General features: G+C 43.1%; 1 pseudogene; it reads left to right on the top strand.

Annotated features, from left to right (window-relative positions):
* The first annotated feature begins 2,211 nt into the window (after positions 1-2,211).
* LOC133474496 (gamma-secretase subunit Aph-1b-like) lies at positions 2,212-14,260 on the top strand (annotated as a pseudogene).
* The last annotated feature ends 740 nt before the right edge of the window (positions 14,261-15,000 follow it).

Below are 15,000 nucleotides of genomic sequence, written 5' to 3'. Positions count from 1 at the left end.
GCACTTTATAGCGCTTCCTTTTTTTTCCTTTTTTTCTCCGTTTGGAAATGACCTCATTTGGTTACTTCTCGCCACTAGAGGGCAATACAGCCCCGTACATTACACAGGACACACATAGGCCAAGAAGGGCACTCACACAAAAAGACAACACGTCGTTCTTTCTCTCTCTCTCTTTTTTCTTTCTTTAATCAAAAGACTAAGAAAAGTGGATAACAGTAATAAAAATAAGAATACATTTATAGAAAAGAAAAACACAAAACAGCCTAAACAAAGGAGGTGACTCAAAAAAAGCAAAAACGTGCTGAATAAATAAATAAATAAATAAACAAAAAACCAAAAACAGCGTAACCAAAGGAGGTGACTCAAAAAAAAGCAAAAACGTGCCGAATAAACAAATAAGTCAATAAACAACAAACCAAGCTTGGGAATGATGAAAGGACAAGTGGTTCGCTGTGGGCGAAGACACGCCCGGACTGACCCTAAAGCCAAGAGGTGCAGATTCGGGGACCAACCGCCTCGGCACCGGGAGGGACGAGAACACTGGGGGATGGACTGTGCATTACCTCCTCCCAACATAACGGGAGGAGAGATCTTATCGCTCGCCCTAACCCTGGACCTTTACGTGGCTGAAGACAGTCGCAACCCTCCCTTGTACCCCCCTACCCACCCTTGAGGACTTGCAAGCTGCCAGAACTAAGACAAGAGCGTGCAAAATCCTCTCGGACCCTGCGCACCCCGGTCACCGGCTCTTCCGGCTCCTTCCCTCAGGTAGGCGCTACCGATCAATGCAAACTAGAACTAGTAGACATTCCAACAGCTTCTTCCCTCTTGCAATCAACTTCTTGAACAGCTAACTTACAATTCCATTACAACAAGCTGGCAATTTTTGGACTTGAGTTCGTTGTCACATTTCTGTATTATGTATTACTCGTGCACTCACTGTAGTTGTCTCGCCGTGCTGCACTATTTGCATATAGTGGCCACTCATGCCAGAGTAGCATCTGCTCCATTTGCACACTGATTGAGGAGTATCTGTAACATTTGCACAACCATTGTCCCAGATTATCGCACTACTCGTCACTTTAAACCGCATACACTCCTTGAAGTCTCAGTGCCCTTTGCACAATGGTCATTGCACCGGACTATTGCGATATTAGCCATTCGAACTGAGGACTCTGCATCTTTTTGCACAATTGTTGTTTGTTGTTGTTTTTTGTTAATGTCTTTATGTCTCCAAAGTGTTCTGTAAATTGACTGTCTGTTGTACTAGAGCGGCTCCAACTACCGGAGACAAATTCCTTGTGTGTTTTGGACATACTTGGCAAATAAAGATGATTCTGATTCTGTACGGAGGACCGCGTTTGAGGTGGACCCCGGCATCCCCAGGCAAGGACAGTTGAGGCGTGTGGGGTTACTTCAGTTGCTCTGATTTCTTGAATAGTTAAGTGGAGGCTCGTTCTGAAGTGGGAATGTTATTTTGTGTTTATGCTTACAATTATTTGTTTGTTATCCTGGGTTTGTTTCTTGTTTAATAAAGTGTTTGTTCAGTATTATAAATTTCAAATCAAATTACACACAGTCACACAGGCGCACACACTCGCGCACACACACACACACACACGCACACACCAAGGTTAGGATAATATACGAAAAGGAACTATATATTTTTTTTAAAACCCAAATTGAAAAAAACATTTTCGTCCGTAAACAAAATAAAAACGAGTCTTTTTAAATAAACAATAACTAAGTGAAACGGAATTCAAGGTCCCCTTCCCCAAATTTCCTGAAATTTCAAAATAAAAGCCTGAAATGGAATTTTCTTTTTTACCAATTTAGCTATAACTTCCTTATTTCTCAATGGATTTTCACCGTTCCTACTTCTACGTGTTCAACTCATTTCACTTCATTCACTACCATTCCATCTTACTGAACGTCATTCTACATCATTCAATAAGATTCAATAACATTCCATGTTATTTCTACCAGCATTTCAGCATTCACACACAATTTCTTCAGGAATTGCCCTTTCTCGTATAATATAATATAATATAATTAATACAATATATAATATAAAGAAATTGGTTCTCAATGTCTCAAAATATATATGGACAATATCTTGGAAACAAAAACACAGATCAACGCACTGCTGACGCAGACATTTACTAATAAAGTTTTGGTGTTTTTTTTTTTGTTTTTTTTTAAAACCTTCGGTCATGTGACATCATCACGAGCGAAGCCCCTGAAACTAGCGGAAGCAGAGGGACTTTTCGCTTCCCACCATCTACAATCAAAGCAGGCCGCTATTAATTAAATATCCGACAGAGCGCTCTGAGTCGCGCGGTTTTCTGCACAGTCATCAAGAATCACCGAAAATGACGGTGGCAGTGTTTTTTGGCTGTACCTTCATTGCCTTCGGCCCTGCAATCGCTCTGTTCCTGTTTACCATCGCCCGGGAGCCTCTGCGGGTCATCTTCCTCATAGCAGGGTAAGACCTGATGAATCAGCGTGGCATATTTCATGCATCGCTTGTCATTATTGGGACAAAAACACGTTTACACGGTTGTGCTTCGATCGATAAACTCCAGTCGCTGTGCAGCTAGCATGCTAGCCGAACGCACCATTAGCTTTCTCTGTTTTGATTAAAAAAAACACCTACCCTTCCGTTTCCAGTGATTACTTAGCTCGTCAGTTTAGTCATTCTCTTTGTATAGAGGAGCTGGACTAAATAGAGACTAACAAAGGTGTCTTGATGATTGTAAAGGGTGCGTGTCAGGTTTCCGCTCTTCTGTGAAAAGCACCCATTTAAGGCGGGGGCGAATTTTACAATTGAAGGTTTCTTGACACATTTCTCACTGCGGTCAAGCCAGCCGCCCCTCATTTTGTTCATACAAGGCATTACGGCAATAGGTCGCCAACGAGCGGCGAAAGCCACCTTCAAAATAAAAGCCTCCCAATAATACGGATGTCAGTGCTCTTCGGTTAAGGAATGGAACCGGCAAAGTTAATTTGAATCTTGAGATGCATTAAAAAATCTACTTTAGTCGATATCTTAGGAAAAATACATTTGTTATGGACTGCACTTATATAGCGCTTTATCTACATCATCACAGTGCCCAAAGCGCTTTACAAAGCCTCTCATTCACACACACATTCATCAACCGATGGGCGACTGCTGCCATGCAAGGCGCTGCCAGGCCCACTGGGAGTAAATTAGGGTTCAGTGTCTTGCCCAAGGACACTTCGACATGCGGACAGTCGTAGCAGGGATTCGAACCTGAGCTGAACCTGAACTGAGCCAAAGCCACCCTAAAATAATCCCATTGCTATCGCAAGACAAGTCCAGATCCGTGTGACAGACCACCAAAAGAGGTGTGATGAAGATCTGATATTGTATTTCAAAATAAGTCTCTGAAAACTGCATATTTTGCTGTCATTCCCCCTGACTGGAAATATCTGTTAAGTCTTTTTAATGAGCTATAGTAACACCGGTCCAGTTCTCGGGGGCACTACACCACTCCAGGTCTCCAACAAAAGAGGTCCCATTCAAATCTGATGTGGCATTTCAAAATAAAAGTCCCATGAAATTGGTATATTTCAATGTCACTACCACGGATTAAAGAAATTCATTAAAAAAATCTATGCGTTATCGCAAAAAAAAAAACCGATCGAAGCCACATGGCCAGCTTCTTTGATCGAAAGCGCCGCCGTTTGGGTTCCGGCGGTCGCCCGTGCACGTGGTGGCCAGAGGACAAAGGAAGGGGGAGGGGGTTGGCCGAAGCCACTCCGCAGCTGGAGCGCTGTTAGCAAAACACAAGAGAGCACGACCCAAGAGCCAGAGAAGAGGCGGGAGTCGACGGTAAAATACCCAGGAGGTGTGTCTATGAGACGGGGAGACTGAAGACCACGCCCGTCGACTAGAATTTTAGTCTACAATTTAGCCATAAAAATAGTGTAAAAATCATATATTAATATAAAATACTCCAAACCTTGTACTCTTACTCATAAATCAAGCACATAGAATGATTGTTTAAACTTCAGTTTTGGCAGATCAACTGCTTATTGTTTGGCTTCAAATCAAGACGAACAGTTCTCAAAATCTCACAGCTGGTCCCGCAAAGCCGACACAGTGACGTAGACATCAAGGCATGCATTTAGAATTTTTCTGCAGAGTTCGTGAAATATCAAAACAGACATTTATCTTCAGTTAAAGAAACCTTGAATGAGTCCCCACACATTGCAGTAACTCTCAAACGCCAGCAGGTGTCATCTGCATTCCAGCAATGTTCCCAGTGGTTGAGAGAGAGTCCAACCTTTTGGTCACTCTGTCACTTCAAAAGGAGGAAAGGAGTCTTTGATGACTGGAATCCAGATTTGACGTCAAGCTGCTCATTAGTTTAAGATCCGGGTGAGATGCCCAGGCGTCCTTTGGTGGCCGGCTCGCACAGCGGGGCGGCTTGGGAGAATGCAGTTTATCAAGTTGTTGGGGGGGGGGGGGGGCGCAGTGACAACCGGGTCAGAGTCGCTACACTATTGACCTGAAAATTTCACCAGATGTTGGGGACAACCCAAGTAATCCATACATACAAATAAAGTAGAAAAGATAAGATCAGAAATTAATTTAAATTAAGTTAACTATTAGTGGAAGAGAGTGTTTTTTTTTTTGTGATTTAGTTTTCATTTTTGTACATTCCATAAACCTGCCATTTGAACAGGGATGTGCAGACTTTTTATATTCACTATAGCTTCCTTTCACCTCCTTTAATAGTTGTATTACTGACTTTGTTTATTGTGTTAACAGAAATAATTACAGCGGTTGAAATAAGTATTTAACACGTCACCATAGAGTCATAGTGACAGACAGAACAAATGAATGGTCTTCCATTAGATGGCAGGAAGTACATACGGTCATTAAAGTATCCACTTTTTGTGACTTTTTTTGTTTTTTTGGGTGTGCCGTGAGATTTTTCAATTGTAAAATATGTGCCTTGGCGCCATAAAGGTTGGAAATCACGGCTCTCGTCTGATCGTGTATTCTAATCAGTCAGCTCAAACCAACATTACAACATGACAGAAATAATGGGTGCTATCTTACTGAAATGAAATTACTTTCTTGTAATTAAATCACCTACACCGAAAGGTTTAGAGCAAGATTGGACAGAACGCTGGCATATTTACGTACAACCATTCACCGTGCGCTAGCTTGCTAGGCTGCATACCGTTTTGTTGCCTGCTTGCGAGACGTATCGGAGTACAAGATTTTATTGCAATAGTCTGACAATTGAAACAAGAAATGTGTCTTCTCGTCTGATGCGGGCATCACGTGTTGTCTGTCGGGGCACTGCTCACGTGTTTTCCACGGAAATCGTTCGATCGTGTTGGGTGGCTGAGCGATTGGAGCGCCGCAATTGACCGGGGATCTGTCCGGAGTGTGCCCCTCTTCTCACCCGAAGTCAGCTGGGTAATGTCAGCACACCTCTGAGTCTGTGACCCAAGGCACATGCTCAAAAGAAAATGTCTGGACCACTTCAATGGTTTCTAAAATAAACGCATCCACTTTCAAAGCTATGATTTCCTCCAAACGTCCAGTGTAATTGTTCAGGAACATCTCTGAAAATACACAATCTTCAACTCTAGGAGGAAAGTCCACCATGTTTTTACATTCTTTCACCTGTTTTTTTTGTGTGCTTGTTTGCTTCCAGAGCGTTTTTCTGGCTTGTCTCTCTCCTATTGTCCTCTCTGGTTTGTGTTTATCTCCGTTCAGGTAAGTAATAAGGACAGTGCGGTTCAGCAGAAAGGACTCCTCATATTTGGCGTGGTGCTGTCCGTCCTCCTGCAGGAGACCTTCCTCTTCGCTTATTATAAACTGCTGAAGTAAGCTATCCCACACAGTTGTTATGTTTTTCCATAGTGCTGCAACAATACATGTCGTGGAAACCCGAAATATCAATGCCCGTTATGTCGTACAACTTGTAATCCACCAATATTTCTGGAAAAATACTTGAACGATAAAACTGCTGACATCCTGTGTGTCAGTCAGCATATGTGTGAGTGAGGCTTCAATTCAGTGAGCTTCTTAAAGATCCTGTTCCATCAGAATCATTTTTTTTCTACTGTTTTATGCATGAGTCTGTGATGTGGTTTAAGTTGACATCGATGCAGTTTGTCGTTTGAATGCAAAAACCTTTGAATACCAAAACCTTTGAATACCAAAACCTCTTGCAGGTGACAGGATTTGAAATCGCTGACAGTGTTATGCAGTTTTGGTAATTAGTATTCCTATATTCATCTGCAGGGTTGCACTGGGTCATGAAACAACGTGGCTAAACGGTATTAAAAAATCTCCTAGCCACACTTGTGTGTACTTAGCCACAACATCCCGTGTGTTTATGTGGCCGAACCTTCACACCTATCCAGTCCTCGCCACTGGGAGGTCTGTAAGCTTTTAACCATGTGGGCCCAATTGAAACTACCCTCGTCATCAATCAAGACTAGGACTTTATGATTTGGGGAAAATAATTAGACTTTACACAGATCTTATCGGCCTAATCGGTATCGGCCGATAATTAGCATTTTATACTGATCGTTTTTTTTTGTTTGTTTAAACTAACAACGTTTTTATGCTGTATGCATTCACGGTTCGCTAATTTTTTTTTAGATAGTGCTTTTTTGAAACGCATTTGATTGATTTCTTGAGCTCTCAGTACCATGAGGCACATTAGGCTGCAATTGTCGTTTCTGTTTTTCAGAAGTTACTGGCAAGGTGGAAGAAGCAGTTTTTTTTTTTTCTGCTGTTTTTTAGTTTGCATTGATCGTTAGCGCCTACCTGAGGGAAAGAGCTGGAAGAGGTGGTGACAAGGATATGGAGGCTGCAAGAGGATACTGCATGCGTTTGTCTTAGTTCTGGGAGCATTCAAGTCCTCAAGGGAGGGTAGGGGGGGGGTACCGAGGATTTTTTTTCGGCAGTCCTGATTGTCCGTCGCAGTCGGAGTTTGCCCTTTTTTGTGGCAGGACCAAACCAGACTGTGATGGATGAACACAGGACTGATTCGATGACTGCTGTGGAGAACTGCCACAACAGCTCCTGTGGGCGGGCTGTGCTTCCTCAGAAGCTGCAGGAATGACATCCTCTGCTGGGCCTTTTTGAGGACGGAGTTTATGGATCCCACTTCAGGTCCTGATAGATTGTAATTCCCAGGAAGTTTGTCTCGACAGTTGACACAGGGCAGATGGACAGTGTGAGAGGCAGCTGTGGTGAAGGATACTTCCTGAAGTCCACGAACATCTCGAGACTTTTGAGCGTGTACAGCTCCAGGTTGTGTTGGTCGCACCAAAGCTCCAGAAAAACAGACCTGTCACTGTCTTTGATGAGGCCAATGGCTGTGGTGTCACCTGCAAATTTCAGGAGTTTGACAGCTTGAAATTGTACTTTTCAAATCTGCAGTAGAAGGTGTTGAAGTCGTCAGCCAGTTATTTATTGTGCTCCACTTGGGGGTTGATGGTCGCGTTGTTGTTGTTAGTGAGGTCCTCCATTCGCAGAAGACTATTTTTCATCTTTTCTGCATAATTTCTCTTTGCGATGTTCATTTCTTTTGTGAGCTGGCTTCTAGCCTGATTGTACGAGGCTCTGTCCCCCACTTGGATCGCTCTTTAGCCTGGCGAAGTTGCTGAAGTTTGGCAGTGCGCCACGGCTTGTCACTGAACGTCCGAAATGTCTTTGTTGCTACACGCATCTTTACAGACAGTACGATAGGATGTGACTGGCTGCCAGTTGAAGTTTCAAAGGCACTCCAATCTGTGCAGTCTCCATTGTTGCTTCATTGGTCCACTTCTTCACTGTTTTCACCACAGGCTTCACACATTGAAGTTGTGGCCGTATTAAGTGAATGAAACGGTGATCAGACGAGCCCAGGGATGCATGGGGAATAGCACCATGTGCGCCATTTACCCTTGTGCCCCTCTGGAATAAGTAGCGATATGAAAAAAAAATGCACAGGCTCTTAAAAGTGTCCTAAGTCGGTCATATATGAATATTTTTTTCTTTTCAACCTCTCAAAATGTTCAGCAGCTTCAGACCTATCCATCATTTTTTTTTATGCCCTCTATGAACAATAAAAGCATGATTGTGTTTTGACCCTAACCCTAAATATGCCATATTTTCATCCATCCATTTTCTGTCGCGCTTCTCCAAACGCGGGTCGCGGGCGTGCTGGAGCCCATCCCAGCTGCCATCGGGCAGGAGGCGGGGTACACCCTGAACCGGTCGCCGGCCAATCGCAGGGCACAAACAAAGCAAACAACCTTCCGCACTCACAGTCACACCTACGGGCAATTTAGAGTCTCCAATGAATGCATGTTTTTGGGATGTGGGGAGGAAAGCGGAGTGCCCGGAGAAAAGCCACGCAGGCGCGGGGAGAACGTGCGAACTCCACACAGGCGAGGGCGGGATTTGAAACCCGGTCCTCAGAACTGTGAGGCAGATGTGCAAACCAGTCCCCCACCGTGCCGCTATCCTCCCTGCTGTTTCCATATTTTCAAATAATAATAATAATTTAAAAGTGGAATATTTGATGTGAGGTAATTCGAGCCTCGAATAAGTCATAACAACATAGATTTGGATGCAATAAGAATTAATCTAACAAACCAAGTAACAAAAAACACCAACCAACTACAATGAAACAATAATAAAAAAAACAAAACAATGAACAACAGGGAATTGACTATTTCAACTATTTTAGGGTTTCTCAAAACAATCACCACATACACCTGTTGTGTTTTTCTCAATTTTGAGCACTGATTAAACGAACGCGGTGGTCTTGTGCACATGACGCACTGCTTGCGCTTGCCGCTGCTGGATCAGCGTCTCATGCTACAATGCATACGTACTATTCACGTCGGTGGACCCTGGATGGCAGGAGAGCAAAAAATACAGGGGACGACAATTTTGGACAAGTTGGGGAAGGCCCTCATCGCGCCTGCAATCGTACGGAGAAAGCATCTCCCCGGGCAAGAGGCTGCAGCCAGCCTGGTGGAGCAAGCTTACCGGTGGGGGGGGGGAGCAGAGCGATGAGGGAGGAGCATATGGTAAAACGGGTCAAGGGCCACCTGAGGGACCACCTGCGGCAGGAGTAGGTGCCACAAACCTCCAAATAAATAAATCAGATGACCTCAGGTGACAACTACTCCAAGAAAGCTTTGACGGAACAAACAAATAATTGAAGCATAATTGTGCTTACTTGGTCCAGGTGATCGATAGCGCCTTTGCAGGCATTAGAGTCTAGGAGGATCTGGGGCGGTTTCTTCCCCTTTTCCGCTACCTACGGCTCACCATGCTCAAAACGAGTGCATTTCCCCCCTTCTTAAGGACATAGGATACCAATGTCCTGTTTTTTGTGAACGCAAATCAGAATCCGAATCATCTTTATTTGCCAAGTATGTCCAAAAAAACACACAAGGAATTTGTCTCCGGTAATTGGAGCCGCTCTAGTACGACAACACTTTGGAGACAGAAAGACATTGAGAAAAAAAAAAAACAGTCACTGAGCATTAAAGGGTTGCCAGTTATCTGGTAATGACAGTACATTATTATTATTTATTTTTTTGACAATTGTGCAAAAAGATGCAGAGTCCTCTAGCACTTAGAGCAAAGGGCGCCGAGACTTCAAGCGAGTAGTACGATAGTCTGGGACAATGTTGATTGTGCAAATGGAGCAGATGCTACTCTGGCATGAGTGGCCGGTATTGGTCAACAACAGATACGCAAATAGTGCAGCGTGGCGAGACGACGACAGTGAGTGCACGAGTCATGTAGAATTGGCCCCACAGAAATTTGACAACAAACTCAAGACAAAAAATTGCCAGCATTTGCAATGGAATTGTAGGTTAGCTGTTTAAGAAGTTGATTGCAAGAGGGAAGAAGCTGTTGGAATGTCCTGCTAGTTCTAGTTTGCATTGATCGTAGCGCCTACCTGAGGGAAGGAGCCGGAAGAGCCGGTTTTGATTGTCCGTTGCAGTCGGAGTTGTCCTTTTTTTGTAGCAGCGCCAAACCAGACTGAGATGGGAAGAACACAGGGGACTGATTCGATGACCGCTGTATGAACTGCCTCAGCATCTCCTGTGGCAGGCCGTGCTTTCCCAGAAGCCACAGGAAGTACATCCTCTGCTGGCCTTTTTGAGGACGGAGTTGATGTTGATCGCCCGCTTCAGGTCCTGAGAGGCTTGAGTAGCTGCTGAGGATGCTCGGGCTTGTTTCTTCGCACTGTACCGACCAGGACCGCCACCTGTTTTCTACTGCAGCTCCGCAAGCTAAAGTGAGGATGTAAAAAAATAAGAGAAAGAAATAAATACAAAATCTATGGTAACAGTGTGGCCCTCAAGGTCAATTGTAGACTCCAGGACCACCCACATTCCCTGTTTTTCTCCCTCTGCAGGTCTCCCCTGTGTAGACCTGAACTCCAGGGTCTTCATTTTTGTGCTTTATCTTGGTGTCACCAACACCCTCATTGGAAACTTTACACTCCCACCTCTGGTGTGTAGTGGCAATGAAAATGCATTCTATGAGAGGACCAGTTTAATCGAAAACAATTAGAGACAATGTACATAAGTAGGGGGGGTCTCCGCTCCACTTTCCATCAGTTTGGGGTCCTTTTGTCTGAACTTGGTAAAAGAACCCATGACGTAAACTATTAAAAAAAATAGATTGGGTATCGGTGGGGGGTGTTATCGTGCATTCCCTACTTTCTGTCCATAAGGCGTATTTAGGTGGAAGAAAATAACCTGAATGAAATGAAAAAAAAATCGGGAAATGTTTTCTAATTGCATGGACAAAAGCCCCCCCCCCTCCGAAATGATATGATAACACTTTAGTTTATCTGCTGTGTCTGTTCCATTTTTCCACCTTCCCTCTTTTCGAGTAAAGGCTAATTGTCCCAGCGCATATCTTCAGCAACTGACATGCAAACAGTTGCTGCTTCTTGTTAACAATGTTGTTGTATGGCGTCTGTCTGACAGGAAAGCAACGAAGGCCTCCTCACCCTCAGTCAGGAGGAACCATGCCCTTCTCTATCCGACAACTGGCCTACGGTATACTTCCAAAAATAACGAGATAACGGAGTTCAAATCTGAGCTCAATTGAACAACCATGTTTTTGTTCAACTAATATGTTAGGCTATACTGTAAATTGCTTTCCATTGATTAACTGTTGAAATCACTTCATGCTAATTCAGCTATGCAAAATCAAGACTTGGCCATTGAGACTCTCACTGTACAAAATTAACAAAGATCATTATATTTTATTTGGACAGATGTTTGATAACACATTATTTTGTCCTTAAAACAATACACCTCAGTAGTTACCTTTCAGAAATGATTTTGATTGTGTGACATATTTGAAATCTTCCCCATTGTGCGACTAATAAAGGTCCTTCTAAGTACAAACTCACCTGCCTGTCATACAGATGTTCCTTTACTTGTGATCTGTCTCAGTGTCTGGCCTTGGCTTTGGATTCATGAGTGGCGCGTTCTCCGTGGTGAACATTCTGGCTGACTCTGTTGGCCCGGGCACCATCGGGATCCATGGAGACTCGCAGCACTACTTTTTGTCTTCAGGTACCACTTCATTCTCCGCTGCATGGCCATATTATATGGAGACGCTTGTAATTCTTCCGTAACAACTCACTTACACTTGAAGACAGAATTACCAGACCCGCCCCCGACCCCATTAAAATTTCAGTTAAAGTATTTGCCAAGTGCTGTTAGAGAGCCCAATGCATTTTTAACACAGGTTTTCCAAGCATCCCACTTTCATTTTGGATTTTATACAGCGATTGTGTACCAATGTTCATTATCATTTTGAGATACAAGTACCGTAATTTCCTGTGTATAATGCGCATCTTCCTCCCCAAAATTGTCAAAAGTCAATAGTGTGCATTATATATAGGTATAGGGGAAAATGTTAAAAAAAAATTTTTTTAAAAAAAACCTTCACATTTTAGAAATGTGTGACGCCATCTAGTGGTTTTGAAAAAGCTGTACACTTTCATTCCAAAATGCCACCGCCACCTAGTGGTTATAAAAAAGGTATAGCCTTTAACCTGATGAATGAACAACCATCATTAATTCCTTTATGGTTATGTTTTGTTTAATGATAATGCCTTTCTAAAATGCGTGACCGTTTAATTTGAATCCCATTAAAATTAATTTAAATGTTTTTCGCCTGGTCCTTCATGTTTTAAGAATTGCATCCATCTTACAAATTCTTCCTAGGTAATCAAACATATGAGTACAACGTGCTTAACTTCAGAATAATTCTTTGGAAAAAAACTAACAAAATACAGATAATACTTCATGTTTTGATCATACGGGTAGAAGCAAAATCATGCATTGTAAAAATTCACTATACATAGGTAGAAGGGTTTTACAGAATTTTGAGGTCAACTTTGGGGGTGCGTATTATCCATGGCACCCATGGATAATACGCACCGCATTATACACGAGAAATTATGGTATGTGCCGTGAGTTCAATGGTAACTTTTATTAGCTCGTCAGTGTTGGTTTTCATTCATTGTGTGTTAGCGTTTAGCTAACGATTTTTGTAAACAAAAGCGAAGAACATTGACCATTCAGTAGGTGTAATTCTTTTGTTATGCAAGTTTAGTTTTGCAGTGAACTTTAAGTGAAGTGTCGGTAAACAACTAAGCAAGCAACAGTCACACTTACTCCCTGCTACCATGTTAGCACATGAGCAACCTGTTGTTGTGATCATGTGGGCTCTGCATGGCATCCTGGCGCCGCTGGATGGAAGTGCTGGAGCGGCGCATGGAATGGACTGCTTGTATAAAGGCTTCGTTATACTCGCGCGGATGGCGACCACGCTGACGTCACTGCGGCTGTCCCTCGCGTAGTTTGCCTTTATACTCGAGCGCAAGTCGAGCGCGCTGTTTTGAAAGTGTGCTGCAGTTTGACTCCAAGTTGGGGGTGTCGCTACGGCTGGTATTGGATAGGACACAACAGGCTGGAGTTTCCTCTGGATTTTTTTTGTCCATTTCCGGTAGCCGTTTTTACTTTCCTTTCAGTAGCAAGGAACAAAGCAACAATGGCGACCGCGACAGAACAAATGGACCTAGACGACCAGATGATACGTTTAGTTATGCTACAAAATCGATCGAGAAAGCGGCGACGTAGATGGTATGTAGAACCAAGGGGCACGCGGGTACGTCATCACAGCATGTGACTAAAACGGACCAATCATGAGAGATGATCTCCGCGGCGTTTGAAGCGCAGCAACTATTTTTGTCCGGTGCGTGGCAAGCTATGCAGAGGTTCTGCACGGGGCAATTCGTCTGTCACGTGATGCGATGCGGGCGTATAAAGAGGCCTAAGAGTGGTAAAATCAGAGATTTTAGTAAGATCCTGTATGCTTTTTTTAAATCAAGGACATCAGCGCGATTTACGATCTCAAAGATCAGATCGGGACAGCCCCTACTCTTCATATGACAAATATCACAAAACTCACAAATCAGTTGAAATCACAAAAATCTCCCCGTTCTCCTGATTTATGTTTGACTGAGGCAAACTTCATAGTGTACGACAAACGGGTGAATGATGTGAGAAACGGTGAAATGTCCAGTATCATTTCAACTCTTTTCTCTTCCTTAGCATTCATGACGATGGCCATTATCCTTCTCCACATGTTCTGGGGTGTGGTCTTCTTTGATGCCTGTGAAAAGCAGCAATGGTGGGCAGTTGCTACCGTTGTCATCAGTCACTTGGTCGTTTCCTGTCTGGTGAGTGATGTGCGAGGGGAAGGCGGGTTGGTGGCTCACGCTGAGAAAACGCAAGATCGCCTACGCCGGCCGCTTTGCGATCATGTATCCAGTTCACATACTGAAAACCGAAAACTATCAAACAAGTGAAGCGTGTTTGTTAATAGCGGCACGGTGATGCACATTCACTCACAATGTATGTGAACCTGAAGAAGCACATTAAGCTGCAGTACAGTGGGTACGGAAAGTATTCCATTTTTCACTCTTTGTTATATTGCAGCCCCTTATTCAGACCCTTTACTGTGACACTCATTGAGTCCAGCTGTGTTTGATGATACTGGTTGGACTGGGATGTCACTTGATTACACACGCCACAGGGCCATCAATCGACCATATACAGCGGCTGAAACAACTTCATTTCTGACCTTATTTGTTCTACTTTCTCTGTCTGTATGGATTACTTGGGTTGTTCCCAACATCTGGTGAAATCTCCACGTCAATAGCACCGTTTGGAAATATATTTAGTGATAAAAATGGTGACGTGTTAAATTGATTTCAGCCGCGCTATGTGAAATAAGCGTAAATGTTAACGCATGCATTGAACAAACTACTGGTAACATAAACACATTAATAGCAAAGGTGAATATATTATATATATTTATATTTTTTTGACTATAATAATTCAAATGAGGATAAGACGAGAGAGATGGGAACGCCACGCTAATCGCTAAGCTATCACATGACATCGCAAAACCCCCAAATTGATAGCATGCTACAGTACACTTGTCACCTCGGTCTGGCTGAAACCACATTGCAGCAGAGATGAGCCAACTGTGAAGAGCAAAATAGTGCATGTATATGGAGGGAAACCGTTCCATACAACGCTAGGCTGTACAGAGACGAATTGGTAAGTCACTTGAGAAAGCGAACCCATCATTTCAAAGTACATAACCTTTATTAGTCCCACCACGGGGAAATTTGCATCATTTGAGCAACAATACTGGATCCCGAAAATACAAAAAGAGCATGCAAGAGAAGACACTTGGCTCCAAATGTTTCCGGCATTACAAGGTTGATACAATAAATATATATAAAAATAAATGTTGAAGCCGTAATTTATGAATGATTATGGATTAATAATTATGTCGTGAAATGTAACATGTTCTTGTATGAGAAGCGCTAACGAATAAAGTTGGATTGATTTGATTGATGATCTTGTTCGGTGTTTGAACTTTCGGCC

Source organism: Phyllopteryx taeniolatus, chromosome 2, assembly GCF_024500385.1.
Source record: "Phyllopteryx taeniolatus isolate TA_2022b chromosome 2, UOR_Ptae_1.2, whole genome shotgun sequence".
Classification (NCBI taxonomy): Eukaryota; Metazoa; Chordata; class Actinopteri; order Syngnathiformes; family Syngnathidae; genus Phyllopteryx; species Phyllopteryx taeniolatus.
This window is presented reverse-complemented; position numbering and strand designations above follow the sequence as displayed.